This window comes from Phyllobates terribilis, unplaced genomic scaffold (genome assembly GCF_046119375.1).
Source record: "Phyllobates terribilis strain yellow unplaced genomic scaffold, ASM4611937v1 Scaffold_1__5_contigs__length_1240528914, whole genome shotgun sequence".
Taxonomy (NCBI): Eukaryota; Metazoa; Chordata; class Amphibia; order Anura; family Dendrobatidae; genus Phyllobates; species Phyllobates terribilis.
Window position 1 is genome coordinate 839,683,213 of NW_027362761.1, and position 13,909 is coordinate 839,697,121.

The following is a 13,909-nucleotide window of genomic DNA, read 5'->3' on the forward strand; positions in this document are numbered from 1 at the left end:
TCCGCTAACAAATTGTCGGCTCAAATTGTTAGAAGACACCATGTTGCGTTTGGAGAGCCGCTGTGTGCCCAAACATTGGAGCTCCCCCACAACTGACCCCATTTTCGAAACTAGACCCCCCAAGGCACCTATCTAGATGCATAGTGAGCACTTGGGACCCCCAGGTCCTTAGGAAATTAATCCGTAAAAATAAAAAAGTGTTTTTTTTTTCACTTTTTCATTTTTATCAATCAATTTGTGAAGCACCTGGGGGTTCCAAGTGCTCACTATGCATCTATATAGGTGCCTTGGGGGTCTAGTTTCCAAAATGGGGTCACTTGTGGGGGAGCTCCAATGTTTGGGCACACAGCGGCTCTCCAAACGCAACATGGTGTCTTCTAACAATTTGAGCCGACAATTTGTTAGCGGACACCATGTTGCATTTGGAGAGCCGCTGTGTGCCCAAACATTGGAGCTCCCCCACAAGTGACCCCATTTTGGAAACTATACCCCCCAAGGCACCTATCTAGATGCATAGTGAGCACTTGGGACCCCCAGGTCCTTAGGAAATTAATCCGTAAAAATAAAAAAGTGTTTTTTTTTTCACTTTTTCATTTTTATCAATCAATTTGTGAAGCACCTGGGGGTTCCAAGTGCTCACTATGCATCTATATAGGTGCCTTGGGGGGTCTATTTTCCAAAATGGGGTCACTTGTTGGTGAACTCCAATGTTTGGGCACACAGGGACTCTCCAAACGCAAAGGGTTCCAATTTGTTAGCGGACACCATTGTGTAGTGCATGTCAGGTTGGTGTGCGGTGTGGTATATTGTAGTGCATACACCACACACACACACACACACACACAATCTCATACACTACAACACACACACACCAACCTGACATAGCCTTCTCAGCTGAGTACGCCCTAGACTGGGATGAGCGGGACGGGCGGGACATTTTGTGTGCTTTGTGCGTGTGTAAAAAAAAAATCAAAACTTTATTATAGTGTGAGTGTACGTGTGTGTGCTTGGTGTAACCTTCTGCAGTCACGTGTGGGGGCGGTCAGGCGTAGGGGCCGGTCAGGCGTAGGGGGCGGTCAGGCATAGGGGGCGGTCAGGCGTAGGGGGCGGTCAGGAGTAGGGGGCGGTCAGGCGTAGGGGGGGTCAGGCGTAGGGGGCGGTCAGGCGTAGGGGGGGGTCAGGCGTAGGGGTGGTCAGGCGTAGGGGGCGGTCAGGTGTAGGGGGCGGTCAGACGTAGGGGGCGGTCAGACGTAGGGGGCGGTCAGACGTAGGAGGGGGCTGAGGAGATGGATGAGCCAGAAGCAGCAGCAAGGGGGGTGATCACTGGGGCAGGAGCCGGCAGCAGCAAGGGGGGGTAGGAGGCCGGCAGCATCGGGGGGTGATTACTGGGGCAGAAAGGGGAGCAGGAGCTGGCAGGAGCAGGGGGCTGATTACTGGGTTTTCGGGGGGGGTGATCACTGGGAACAGGGGGGTGAACACTGGGAACAGGGGGGGTGAACACTGGGAGGGGTGAACACTGGGGACAGGGGGGGTGAACACTGGGGGAGGGGGTGATTATTGGGAGGTGGGGGGTGATATCACTGGGACTGGGGGATGGTGGGTTTGATCACAGGAGCAGGGAATTTACACTGAGCCTGCTGCTGCTGTGATCACAGTTCACCGGCTGTCAGAAGGAGAGCAGCAGCCGGTGGATGAAGACGTGGGAGAGGGAGCGGAGGTCGGGGTGCAGGTATGAAAGTGGAGGGGGGGTGGAGAGGGGGGTGGAGAGGGGGGCGGGGGGGTCACGGGGGGGTGGAGGGGGGGTCGGGGGGAGTGGCGGCAATACCTACCGCTGATCAGCGGTGGCGGCGGCAGACGCGATCCACAGGGTCCACAGCAGGGGGTCCGCAGCAGGGGGTCCGCAGCAGGGGGTCCACAGCAGGGGGTCCACAGCAGGGGGTCCACAGCAGACGATCTAGGGTTGGGAAGGTGCTGGGAGGTTTCAGCCATCCCTCCATATCTGATTGGGGCTAGTATCCATGTGACTCTAGCCCCCCAATCAGATCTGGGGGGAGGGGGGGAACAGAGGTGACACTCCCCCCAGCCAATGGCTGATGCTGTAAGCATCAGGCAACGCCCAGATTTAAATATTACACCAATTTTCATTGGTGAAATATTTAATTCATACCGATTGGCAGTTTCACTAAAAGTGAAAATGAAACAGCCAATCGGAGGGGTCCCAGGCACGGGGGGGTTAATCCACCCCCCGGGGGGTCGACTTCAGGATGTCCAGTTGCAGTAGCAACTGTGACACCTGAGCGACCCCGCTCGCAGGCGCTGCAGGGGCTCTTTCCCTCCATGTCACAGACGCTGTGACATGGGTTGGGAACAAACTGTTTTCCATGTCACAAACGGTGTGACACAGGTCGGGAAGGGGTTAATAATAATTTTTATCTGCATCTTGCCTGTAAAATAATTTTGGGCATATTAGCAGTGTGTGGTACTCATTCTATTAGGCCATCTATACTAAGCTCCACAAGCTTTCAAATTATTAATAACAATTTTTAGCTGCATCTTGCCTGGAAAATAATTTTGGGCATAGTAGCAGTGTGTGGTACTCATTGTATTAGGCCATCTATACCAACCTCCACCAGTTTTGAAATTAATAATAATTTTTAACTGCATCTTGCCTGTAAAATAATTTTGGGCATATTAGCAGTGTGTGGTACTCATTCTATTAGGCCATCTATACCAAGCTCCACCAGTTTTGAAATTAATAATGATTTTTAGCTGCATCTTGCCTGGAAAATAATTTTGGGCATAGTAGCAGTGTGTGGTACTCATTGTATTAGGCCATCTATACCAAGCTCCACCAGCTTTGAAATTAATAATAATTTTTAGCTGCATCTTGCCTGTAAAATAATTTTGGGCATATTAGCAGTGTGTGGTACTCATTCTATTAGGCCATCTATACTAAGCTGCACCAGCTTTCAAATTACTATTAATTTTTAGCTGCATCTTGCCTGGAAAATAATTTTGGGCATAGTAGCAGTGTGTGGTACTCTTTGGATTAGGCCATCTATAAAAAGCTCCACCAGTTTGGAAATTAATAATAATTTTTAGCTGCATCTAGCCCGGAAAATAATTTTGGGCATAGTAGCAGTGTGTGGTACTCATTGTATTAGGCCAACTATACCAAGCTACACCAGTTTTGAAATTAATAATAATTTTTAGCTGCATCTTGCCTGGAAAATAATTTTGGGCATAGTAGCAGTGTGTGGTACTCATTCTATTAGGCCATCTTTACTAAGCTCCATCAGCTTTCCAATTACTAATAATTTTTAGCTGCATCTTGCCTGGAAAATAAATTTGGGCATAGTAGCAGTGTGTGGTACTCATTGTATTAGGCCATCTATACCAAGCTCTACCAGTTTTGAAATTAATAATAGTTTTTAGCTGCATCTTGCCTGGAAAATAATTTTGGGCATAGTAGCAGTGTGTGGTACTCATTGTATTAGGCCATCTATACCAAGCTCCACCAGCTTTGAAATTAATAATAATTTTTAGCTGCATCTTGCCTGTAAAATAATCTTGGGCATATTAGAAGTGGGTGGTACTCATTCTATTAGGCCATCTATAATAAGCTCCACCAGCTTTCCAATTACTAATAATTTTTAGCTGCATCTTGCCTGGAAAATAATTTTGGGCATATTAGCAGTGTGTGGTACTCATTGTATTAGGCCATCTATACCAAGCTCCACCAGTTTTGAAATTAATAATAATTTTTAGCTGCATCTTGCCTGGAAAATAATTTTGGGCATAGTAGCAGTGTGTAGTACTCATTGTATTAGGCCATCTATACCAAGCTCCACCAGCTTTGAAATTAATAATATTTTTTAGCTGCATCTTGCCTGTAAAATAATTTTGGGCATATTAGCAGTCTGTGGTACTCATTCTATTAGGCCATCTATACTAAGCTCCACCAGCTTTCAAATTACTAATAATTTTTAGCTGCATCTTGCCTGGAAAATAATTTTGGGCTTAGTAGCAGTGTGTGGTACTCATTGTATTAGGCCATCTATACCAAGCTCCACCAGTTTTGAAATTAATAATAATTTTTAGCTGCATCTTGCCTGGAAAATAATTTTGGGCATAGTAGCAGTGTGTGGTACTCATTGTATTAGGCCATCTATACCAAGCTCCACCAGCTTTGAAATTAATAATAATTTTTAGCTGCATCTTGCCTGTAAAATAATTTTGGGCATATTAGAAGTGGGTGGTACTCATTCTATTAGGCCATCTATACTAAGCTCCTGCAGCTTTCAAATTACTAATAATTTTTAGCTGCATCTTGCCTGGAAAATAATTTTGGGCTTAGTAGCAGTGTGTGGTACTCATTGTATTAGGCCATCTATACCAAGCTCCACCAGCTTTGAAATTAATAATAATTTTTAGCGGCATCTTGCCTGTAAAATAATTTTGGGCATATTAGCAGTCTGTGGTACTCATTCTATTAGGCCATCTATACTAACCTCCACCAGCTTTCAAATTACTAATAATTTTTAGCTGCATCTTGCCTGGAAAATAATTTTGGGCTTAGTAGCAGTGTGTGGTACTCATTGTATTAGGCCATCTATACCAAGCTCCACCAGTTTTGAAATTGCTAATAATTTTTAGCTGCATCTTGCCTGGAAAATAATTTTGGGCATAGTAGCAGTGTGTGGTACTCATTGTATTAGGCCATCTATACCAAGCTCCACCAGCTTTGAAATTAATAATAATTTTTAGCTGCATCTTGCCTGTAAAATAATTTTGGGCATATTAGAAGTGGGTGGTACTCATTCTATTAGGCCATCTATACTAAGCTCCTCCAGCTTTCCAATTACTAATAATTTTTAGCTGCATCTTGCCTGGAAAATAATTTTGGGCATAGTAGCAGTGTGTGGTACTCATTGTATTAGGCTGTCTATATCAAGCTCTACCAGTTTGGAAATTAATAATAATTTTTAGCTGCATCTTGCCTGGAAAATAATTTTGGGCATAGTATCAGTGTGTGGTACTCATTGTATTAGTCCATCTATACCAAGCTCCACCAGTTTTGAAATTAATAATAATTTTTAGCTGCATCTTGCCTGGAAAATAATTTTGGGCATAGTAGCAGTGTGTGGTACTCATTGTATTAGGCCATCTATACCAAGCTCCACCTGCTTTGAAATTAATAATAATTTTTAGCTGCATCTTGCCTGTAAAATAATTTTGGGCATATTAGCAGTGTGTGGTACTCATTCTATTAGGCCATCTATACTAAGCTCCAACAGCTTTCAAATTACTAATAATTTTTAGCTGCATCTTGCCTGGAAAATAATTTTGGGCATAGTAGCAGTGTGTGGTACTCATTGTATTAGGCCATCTATACCAAGCTCCACCAGTTTTGAAATTAATAATAATTTTTAGCTGCATCTTGCCCGGAAAATAATTTTTCTTCCCAATAGTGGTAGCAATAGAAATATGGGGCGCGCGCCTGGCTAACAAAAATATATGCTTCATAACAAAAAACGCCAGCCTAGCGCGCTGCATAAATGAAATGGCATCATCGTCTCTCCCAGTGCTAGGCCTACTCCGCTGGCTAGCATTCCTGTGCCTAAAACACAATGTATGGGACCACGCTAGCCACAATGCTGAGGGGTCTAAAGCTGCTGCTAACGCTTTATCACAATTCAATTGGCAGATTTTCACAGAGCTCCTCCCCATTGCCCACCCATTGGGCAACAGTTGCCCACCCTCCCTATGGGATCTAGTGGCGAATAGTAGATGCCATTAATCAGAGCGTCAGTTGCCCCGTTGACGTGGCAAGCATACGGTAAGGCATGGGAAGAGTGGACACGACTAGTAGCAGGCAGACGTGTTGACCAATGTGAACAAGCCAGATTACAACTCACCATAGAATTTCTCCACCAGCTAATGATGAGGGGCATATCAGGGGCATCAGCGCAGTGGTGTCTGACAGGAGTAGCATTTCACTTCCAACTACTGAATTGGGGAGATGTGACAAAGAGATTCATCATCAGACAATCCATAAAAGGGAGGAAAAGGGGTCAGCCAAGTCAGGAGTGTAGAGGTCCCGTCCCGTGTCACTAAAACTGATTTCTCACATCATATCCCTAACACCATTAACATGACACTCACAATTTGAAGCAACACTAGTGTCTACTGCATTTGCGATCGCCTTCTTCTGGGCGCTATGCATATGCGAATTAGTCCCTCAATCCAAAATTACCACCAGTGGAGGCTTATTACACCAGGACGTAGTCATAGCCAATAATGCAATACGTCTACGCATACGCCAATCGAAAACGGTTCCAGCGGGCAGGGGCACTTGGGTACTTCTACAACCCACAAAGGGTACACTGAGTCGGGTAACAATAGTAAAAACATATATAACCATCAGATCACAAAGTAATTTCTTCCTATCACACATTGATGGAATGTCATTATCAAGATACCAGTTCCAAGCTATATTTAATAAATGCATAACATCGGCAGGGTACCACCCCAAAGATTAGGGGACACACTCATTCCGCAAAGGCGCGGCCACGGAAGCAGCAAGAGCAGGACTGTCAGAAACGGAAGTCCAGAGAATAGGGAGATGGCGATCCACATGTTTGGCAAGATACATAAGACCGGACTTGTTATCCTAACATGGTTTGTTTCTTTTACAGGTGACCCTAAGCCAACAGTGTGGGTGATAGGCCACTCGTATATATATTGGGCAGAAAAAAGGGCAAAAGTCCGCCCAGGCGGGAGGAAATTAGAGTTTCATAACACATATTTCAACTGGAGAGGTATTAGAGGCCTGCTATGGCCACAGGTACTAATGGAGGTAATCAAGGTAGGGAGAGAGGCAAGAGGTCCGGTCATCTTAGTTATACAGGCCAGGGGAAGCGACCTAGGTCATCACAAGAGCGCATAACTAATGGCAATAATGAAACTAGACATTGAGCGCTTCAGAGAATTTTTCACAAAACTAACTATAGTATGGTCAGAGATTGTGCCGATAGCGGTATGGCAAGGTGCGCGAGACATCACTGCCATCGAACGGACAAGGCGGGTAATAAATATTCGGATGGCAAAATTTAGAAGAGACAGGCGGTGTAGTGATACAACACCAACAACTGGAAGGAGATTAAGCTGGCCTCATATGGCCCGACGGTGTTCACCTAATGGATATTGGACTGGACATATTCCTGTCAGGAATCCAGGACGGAGTGGAACAAGCATTAAGATTGATGGATGGGGGTCAGAGTCCTGCATACGAGTACTCAGGATCCTCCGTGGCCTGGAAATAGAAAGGACATGTTGGAGAGTTACACTTGTTGGCCAACTTGCCGGTGTGGAGACCCAGGGCATGCTGCAACAAGCTGAATTATTTTAGAAATAAAGTGCCTTTCTAATGGAATGAGTATAAAGAGTTAATAAAGCTGTGACCGATCCTCACCCATCCAGTTGTAAGAGTTACATTATTGTATTGTCAAGGAAAGGGGGGCAGTAGGGGGCTGAGCGTCTGGGTTTGGTTGGAGGTCCCCACAGTCTGCCTAGGCTAGATGCATTTAAAAATTCTTATTAGATACACAGGCGGTGCAGCTTGCTTCTCAGCTGGGCTACTACGCCCAAAGTATTGCCTAGGCTGGATGCAGTTAAAAATTCTACGCTGACTAGCAGACACTGAAGCTTTGGAGCAGACCTCTGAGTAAAAAGCTCTTCAGACTCAACCATCTGTGTTACCCCAAGCCATACTGTATGTAGTTTCTTACAGTTAAAAGAGGGGGGGCGACCCAACCCACCACCCCCAACCCACCACGAATTGACGATGCCAACGTCACGCAAAACACAGCAAGGGGACTCCAAAAAGTGTCTCCATTTTTTCCAAAAATTGTGGCACAGACACCACTTAAGTGGCATCAATTGCCCCACAGTTGCTCTAAACGGTTGGTGAGGTGATTTTACCAAATCCTCAAGCTTTTAGTCTCCCCAAGATGACACAGGGGTAGAAAAGTCCTTGCCGATCCATGATTTGTTCATCTTTATGAACGTGAGTCTGTCTACATTCTCAGTGGACAGCCGCGTGCGCTTATCTGTCAACACACCACCAGCAGCGCTGAACACACTTTCAGAGGGAACGCTGGCTGCGGGGCATGACAAGATTTCCAAGGCATGAGTGGCGAGCTCCGGACATTTTTCCAGATTGGAATCCCAAAATGAGCAAGGGTCCAGTGACACAGTCATGGCTTTGATGTTCACTTGGAGATACTCCTGTACCATCCTCTCTAGGCGTTGACTATGTGTCAGACTTCTTGTCTCCTGTGGCCTTGCAAAGGATGGTCTAAAAAAGTGGTGAAACGATTCCACAAAATTGCTGTTACCAGCAGATACTGTGTTACTGTTACGGTTTGAGTGATGAAGACTCGACAGTCCCACGGTTTGCAAGTTAGAACTGTGAGATTCACTATGTGCACCACTGGTGTTTTGTGGAAAAGCACATGTAAGATTCTGCAACAGCCTCTGCTGATACTCCTGCATGCGTGAATCCCTTTCTATGGCAGGAATTATTTCGGCAAATTTACTTTTGTACCGGGGATCTAAGATTGTGTCAACCCAGTAGTCGGGATTACTTCAAATTCTGACAATCCAAGGGTCATGTTGCAGGTAGTGCAGCAAGAAGGCACTCATGTGTCTTGCGCATCCAGGAGGACCAAGTCCTTGTTGTGTTGGTAGCGAGGTAAGAATCATGCTTCCTTCCTCTGCCCTCTCCCCCCAACCTCACACAACAGAAATGTGATCAAGGTCTCCCCCATCGCCAGATCATCCTCCACTTCTTCCTTGGCTCCTGCACCTTCCTCAACAGTTTGGCTGCTACCATGCGCCCTGGTTATTCCCTCTCCCCCACCCTCCCATGCCTGCCGCCTTGGTGCTGCCGACCGTCTGGACCTTGGAGATGTTATCCCTTCCGCATATGACTCCTCCTCTACTTCCTCCACGTCCTCTTGTCTCACCACCTGACTCTGAATTCTGTTTAATGTGTGCTCCAGCATGTAAATCACCAGAATAGTCATGCTGATAATGGCATCGTCAGCACTAAACATCTTCGTCGCCATTTCAAAACTGTGCAAAAGGGTGTGTGGCGCCCCTGAGGGTTCAGTCGCCACAGAGGTACTGCATCTCACCCAGAGGTGTGGTATCTCACCCTCAGGTAAGGAAGGAGTATGGCTCGGGACCCTAACACCTGCATCCAACACATAACCGCAGTGGGGGTAGGGCGAGATTGGTCCTAAGGGAGAGCACTGTCCCAGGTTCCTAGCTGACGGGAGGGTCCTATGTAGTGGGTGTGGGTGGAGAAAGCAGCTTAGAGGAGCACATGACAGGGAGAGTATAAATAGGAAGCCATCTTAGAAAGAGCAAGCCAGTCAGAGGAGAAGTGACAAGAGCAGAGGCTCTGCATGAGCTCTGCTCCGGAGGCGGGCCTAACCTGGGAGGCCCAGGACTGAATGAGAGAAGAGAGGAGTGGGAGCAGGAAGGCTCCAGGAACCGAAGTGACCCTAGGGATACGGGCCGTGCAGAAAGCCACCCGTATGCCCGCTGCTACCAGGAGGTAGAGGGGTCAGGCCAGAGAAGGGGAACCGGTCCCTCAACTAGCGGAGAAACAGCAAGGCTCAACTAGAAACCGGAGGCTGCAGCATTTCATGTACTGCAGGCCAAAGTCCACACCAGCCTCACTAAGAAGGTAGCCACATAGGACCCAGGGGACGGAACACACGTCGCCCGCCAAGGCCCGAGGATACCAGATAGAAGTGTCACTAGGTGTGAGGTGCAGGGAGAAGGCCAGAGAAAGGACACACAGAAGGGGGTCCTGCTAAGTACTCTGGAGATATCTGGGGGTGGACTGAGCCCCTCAATGAGTACGCACAGCACGACGGGGGAGATTGCTCTGGTACCTGTAATCTGGACTGCAACAACTGTGAGTAAAGATCTTGGGACTGCATCACACGGACTCTGTGTTCATTACTGACTCCATGCACTACAACCACCATCATCCACCCACACTGCCCTGAAGCTACACTCTTCCTATGGGGAGTAATAATACCATTGCTGCAAAACCACCAGCTTCAGAGGACTGTTCCGCAGCGGCGGCCCCTTTGGCCGCACTCCATAGGTGGTGTAGTCGGACATTATAAAACCCATATATACAAATTACCCTTGGATTGACCGTCCAGGGTCACGGACCAGATCACCGTCACAGTGACTACAACCCCCAGTGTCTACCGGCCTGGCTCCGGGTACCCCACGGCCCAGGGAGCGTGTCAACTTCATAGGTCCCTGATCTGAGACCACTTTTGCAGCTTGATTTGCCCCACCTCTGGATCTCGTTTGCCCAGGCTATACGTCAGAACGTATTGCACCAGGGCTTGTCGGTGCTGCCACAGTCGCTGCAACATGTGCAGAGTTGAATTCCACCGTGTCGGCACATCGCATTTCAGCCGGTGAACTGGCAGGCCCAACGACTTCTGTAGAGATGTAAGTCGTTGAGCTTCGGGATGCGAACGGCGGAAGTGAGTAGACAGCGACCGTGCCCTCTGCAGAAGGCCATCTAGTCCGGGATAGTGGGCTAAAAATTGCTGGACAACCAGGTTCAACACGTGAGCCATACAAGGCACGTGTGTGACATTGCCTTGGCGAAGGGCCGCACCCAGGTTTGCAGCATTGTCGCACACGGCCTTCCCTGGTTTCAGGTCCAGTGGAGACAACCATTCATGAAATTGGTTCTCCAGAGCTGACCACAACTCCTCAGCTGTGTGACTCACATTTCCCAGACATTTCAAAGTAAAAACCGCCTGATGACGTTGAGCCCTGCTGCCAGCATAGTAAGGAGGTGTGCAGGATCCCTTCTGCGCAGTTAGAAAGCTTGTGGCATGACCAGACAGGCTTTGGGTGCAGGTGGAGGACCGAGAGGAGGTGGAGGAGGCAGAAGCAGTGGAGGAACTTCTAGATAAAGAGGATTGACGCACAACTCGTGGGGACGGCAAGACTTAGACAGCAGCCCCTTGTCCTGCTGTCACCATAGTTACCCAGTGCCCAGTCAGCGACATGTAACGCCCCTGTTCATGCCTACTCGTCCAAGTGTCTGTGGTGAAATGCACCCTGTCACACACAGAGTTTCTCAAAGAAGCGGTGATGTTGTGTGCGACATGCTGGTGTAGCGCAGGCACACCTTTCTTTGAGAATTAGTGCCGACTGGGCATCTGGTACTGGGGCACTGCGATGGACATAAGGTCTCAAAAATCCTCTGTGTCCACCAGGCGGAAAGGCAGCATTTCTGTAGCCAACAGCTTGCAGATGGTGAAATTCAACCTCTTAGCTTTCTCATGGCTAGGAGGAAATGGTCTTTTACTTGTCCACATCTGAGGGAACCAGGGCTGGCTGTTGTGCTTAGACGGGGTAAGAAGGGTGTCCCCGTGAAACTGCCGGTCTGTGAGGAAGATGCAGGCGGACATGTTAGGTTGCCTTGATCCAAAGGTGGTGCTCTCGATGTCGGAGAGCGCTCAACACCAGCTGGTGTTTCCACCTCCAAAGAAAATGATGACCTGCCAATCACGCTGGCTGTTGCGGGTAAAGAGGTGGCAGGTATGCATCCCAAAACAGGTGTGACTGCTTTTCCCCCCAGTCACAGAGGATGAAGAGACCGCAGATGCACAAGATGGGGCAGACAGTGGTTGGCCCGGCCCGCTAGGCCGCATTATAGCACAGTGAGCTTCCCACGGCAACTTATGCTTCATATACATGTGACGGTTCATGCATGAAGTACTCAAACTATGGATTTTTTGGCCTCTACTTTGCTTTTGGTGACAAATATTACAAATAACACGAGTTGGGTCATCCTTATCGATCTGAAAAAATGCCCAGGCTATGCAAGGCTTAGAGCCCATGCGACCTGAAGAGCCACTACGACTTGTGGTCAGAGGCAGAGTTGTGGTTGAGGATGCAGTTGTTGACGTGCTTCCAGTACTCCGTCTCTGTCCAGGAAGGCGCAACTTAACCTCGTCGTCAATAGCATCTGTGACGTCCAGCTGCGCTTGGTATCACAGATCCTAGAAGAGTGCATTGATGGAATCCTCCACAAGAGGTCCCCATAAACATTCACACATCTCCACCTTCCACCTCAGACCAGCAGAGGGAGCCCGTTAGGGATATAAATAGGGAAGGTGGAGCTAGGCAGTTCAGTTCCTCTGAAGAGTTCCTACAGTAGAGAAGCCTAAGAGAGGTCAGTCTGCAGTGGAGCTCAGTCTAGTCTAGAGAACGTAGTTAATAGTTCAGCAGTGGAGCACGAGGCTCCTGCTAGCTAGATTCAGGGAGCCCAGTTAGAGCTTAAGGTGTGTCGGCGCCATATGATCGGTGAAGCGCGGCAAGCTGCCGTTAGTGTGTATAGCCTAGTGAGGGCCCGGGTAGGCCGAAGGCGAGTGAAGAGTTAGTACATAGGGGGCAGAGGAGCTTAACCAGCTCACCGCGAAGCATTTACCGGACACCGGATCCGAGCTTACCGGGATCTCTATGACCCAGTAAGGCATAACCGGAATCCCTGGAGAACTACAAGTCACAGGATCGCTAAGGTGCTGATATGTAACAGAGCCAGGAGACACTTAGGCCCCGCATACTGGGAGTGTGAACTCCAAGACAAGGCCCTACCACAAGGTCAGCCAGCGCAGGACAGAGACAAAGTTGGGCCTAGCTCCAGGCAGGTCAGAAACTTACTACGCAGAGGCAAGAAACAGGAGGCCTTACACCCACTCATTGGGGAGGATCCTGATATGCACCCTTCACCCTACAGTGCTCCGGGATGTGCCTGAATTTCCACCAGTAAAAGGTACTGAAGTGACTACCGTGTCCATTCCCGTTCTTGCTCTGACCCAGCTGGGTCTCGCCTGTCCTGCATTCCCCCTGCATACGCTTTTCTGAAGCCTTGGTCCACCTGTGGGGAGCTATACCATCGAGCTGCCTTATCACCGGCCTCAGTTGACTGCTGCTGCGCTGGTGCTTCTCACCAGATACCACAGGTGGCGTCACGAACTCTTATAAAATTAACAATTATCCACCCTTTTAAAGAGTGACCCCAGGGTACGGGCCCGGGAGCCGACCACCGTGACTTCCGCAAGGCCAGGCAAAGGCTCAGGTACCGAGTCATCCCCATCCCCTGTGCTAGTCACATCCTCCTCCACCTCCTCTGCTGACCTCATCGACTTGCTGACTGTGGGTTGACAGTAAGTGGGTTCTCCAACCTTGTCATCATCACCCTGTGTGTTCTCACACCCGTCGTCCTCAGAGCCAACCTCTTCCTGCCCTGACCGAAAAGTCAAGTTGTCGCTTCAATCAGGTATTTGAGTCTCTTCATCGTCTTCATCATTGTCTCCACCAACAGGAGTTACAGTTTGGGAACGAGGGTCTACATTATGCTCAGAACCTTCTTCATCTGGTCCTGGATTCGACTCGAAAAGATTCTGGGCATCAGTGCAGATCATTTCCTCATGTGGATTAACAGAAGCTCTGGAGCAGACCTCCGTTTCACAGTCTATAGCATGAGTAAACAGCTTTGCAGACTCAACAATCTGTGTTACCCCATACTCAGACCGGCAGCTGGATACTTGGGAGCTGTGAGGAAGCAAGTGCGATTGGGGTGACACCTCTGAGGACTGGAGTATTTGTGATGTAGAAGTTGAGGTGGAGGAGAGCCCACTTGAAGAAGCACTTGATATCCGTTGAAGCACCTGCTGTTTTTGTGCCTCATCTGGAATTTGTAGCGATGGGCGTGTCCGTAAGAAAGGGATCTTATCACATTGTCCACGAAAAGAAGTAGACATCTTAGTTTGGCTGGAAGATGGTCTTC

The 13,909-nt window shown here is 48.3% G+C and overlaps 1 protein-coding gene across 2 annotated transcripts in view; it reads left to right on the forward strand.

The window, feature by feature from the left end:
• Window positions 1-13,909, forward strand: part of GRID2 (glutamate ionotropic receptor delta type subunit 2) — a 1,987,749-nt gene that overhangs the window by 1,491,158 nt on the left and 482,682 nt on the right. The gene's annotated exons all lie outside the window — the stretch shown is intronic.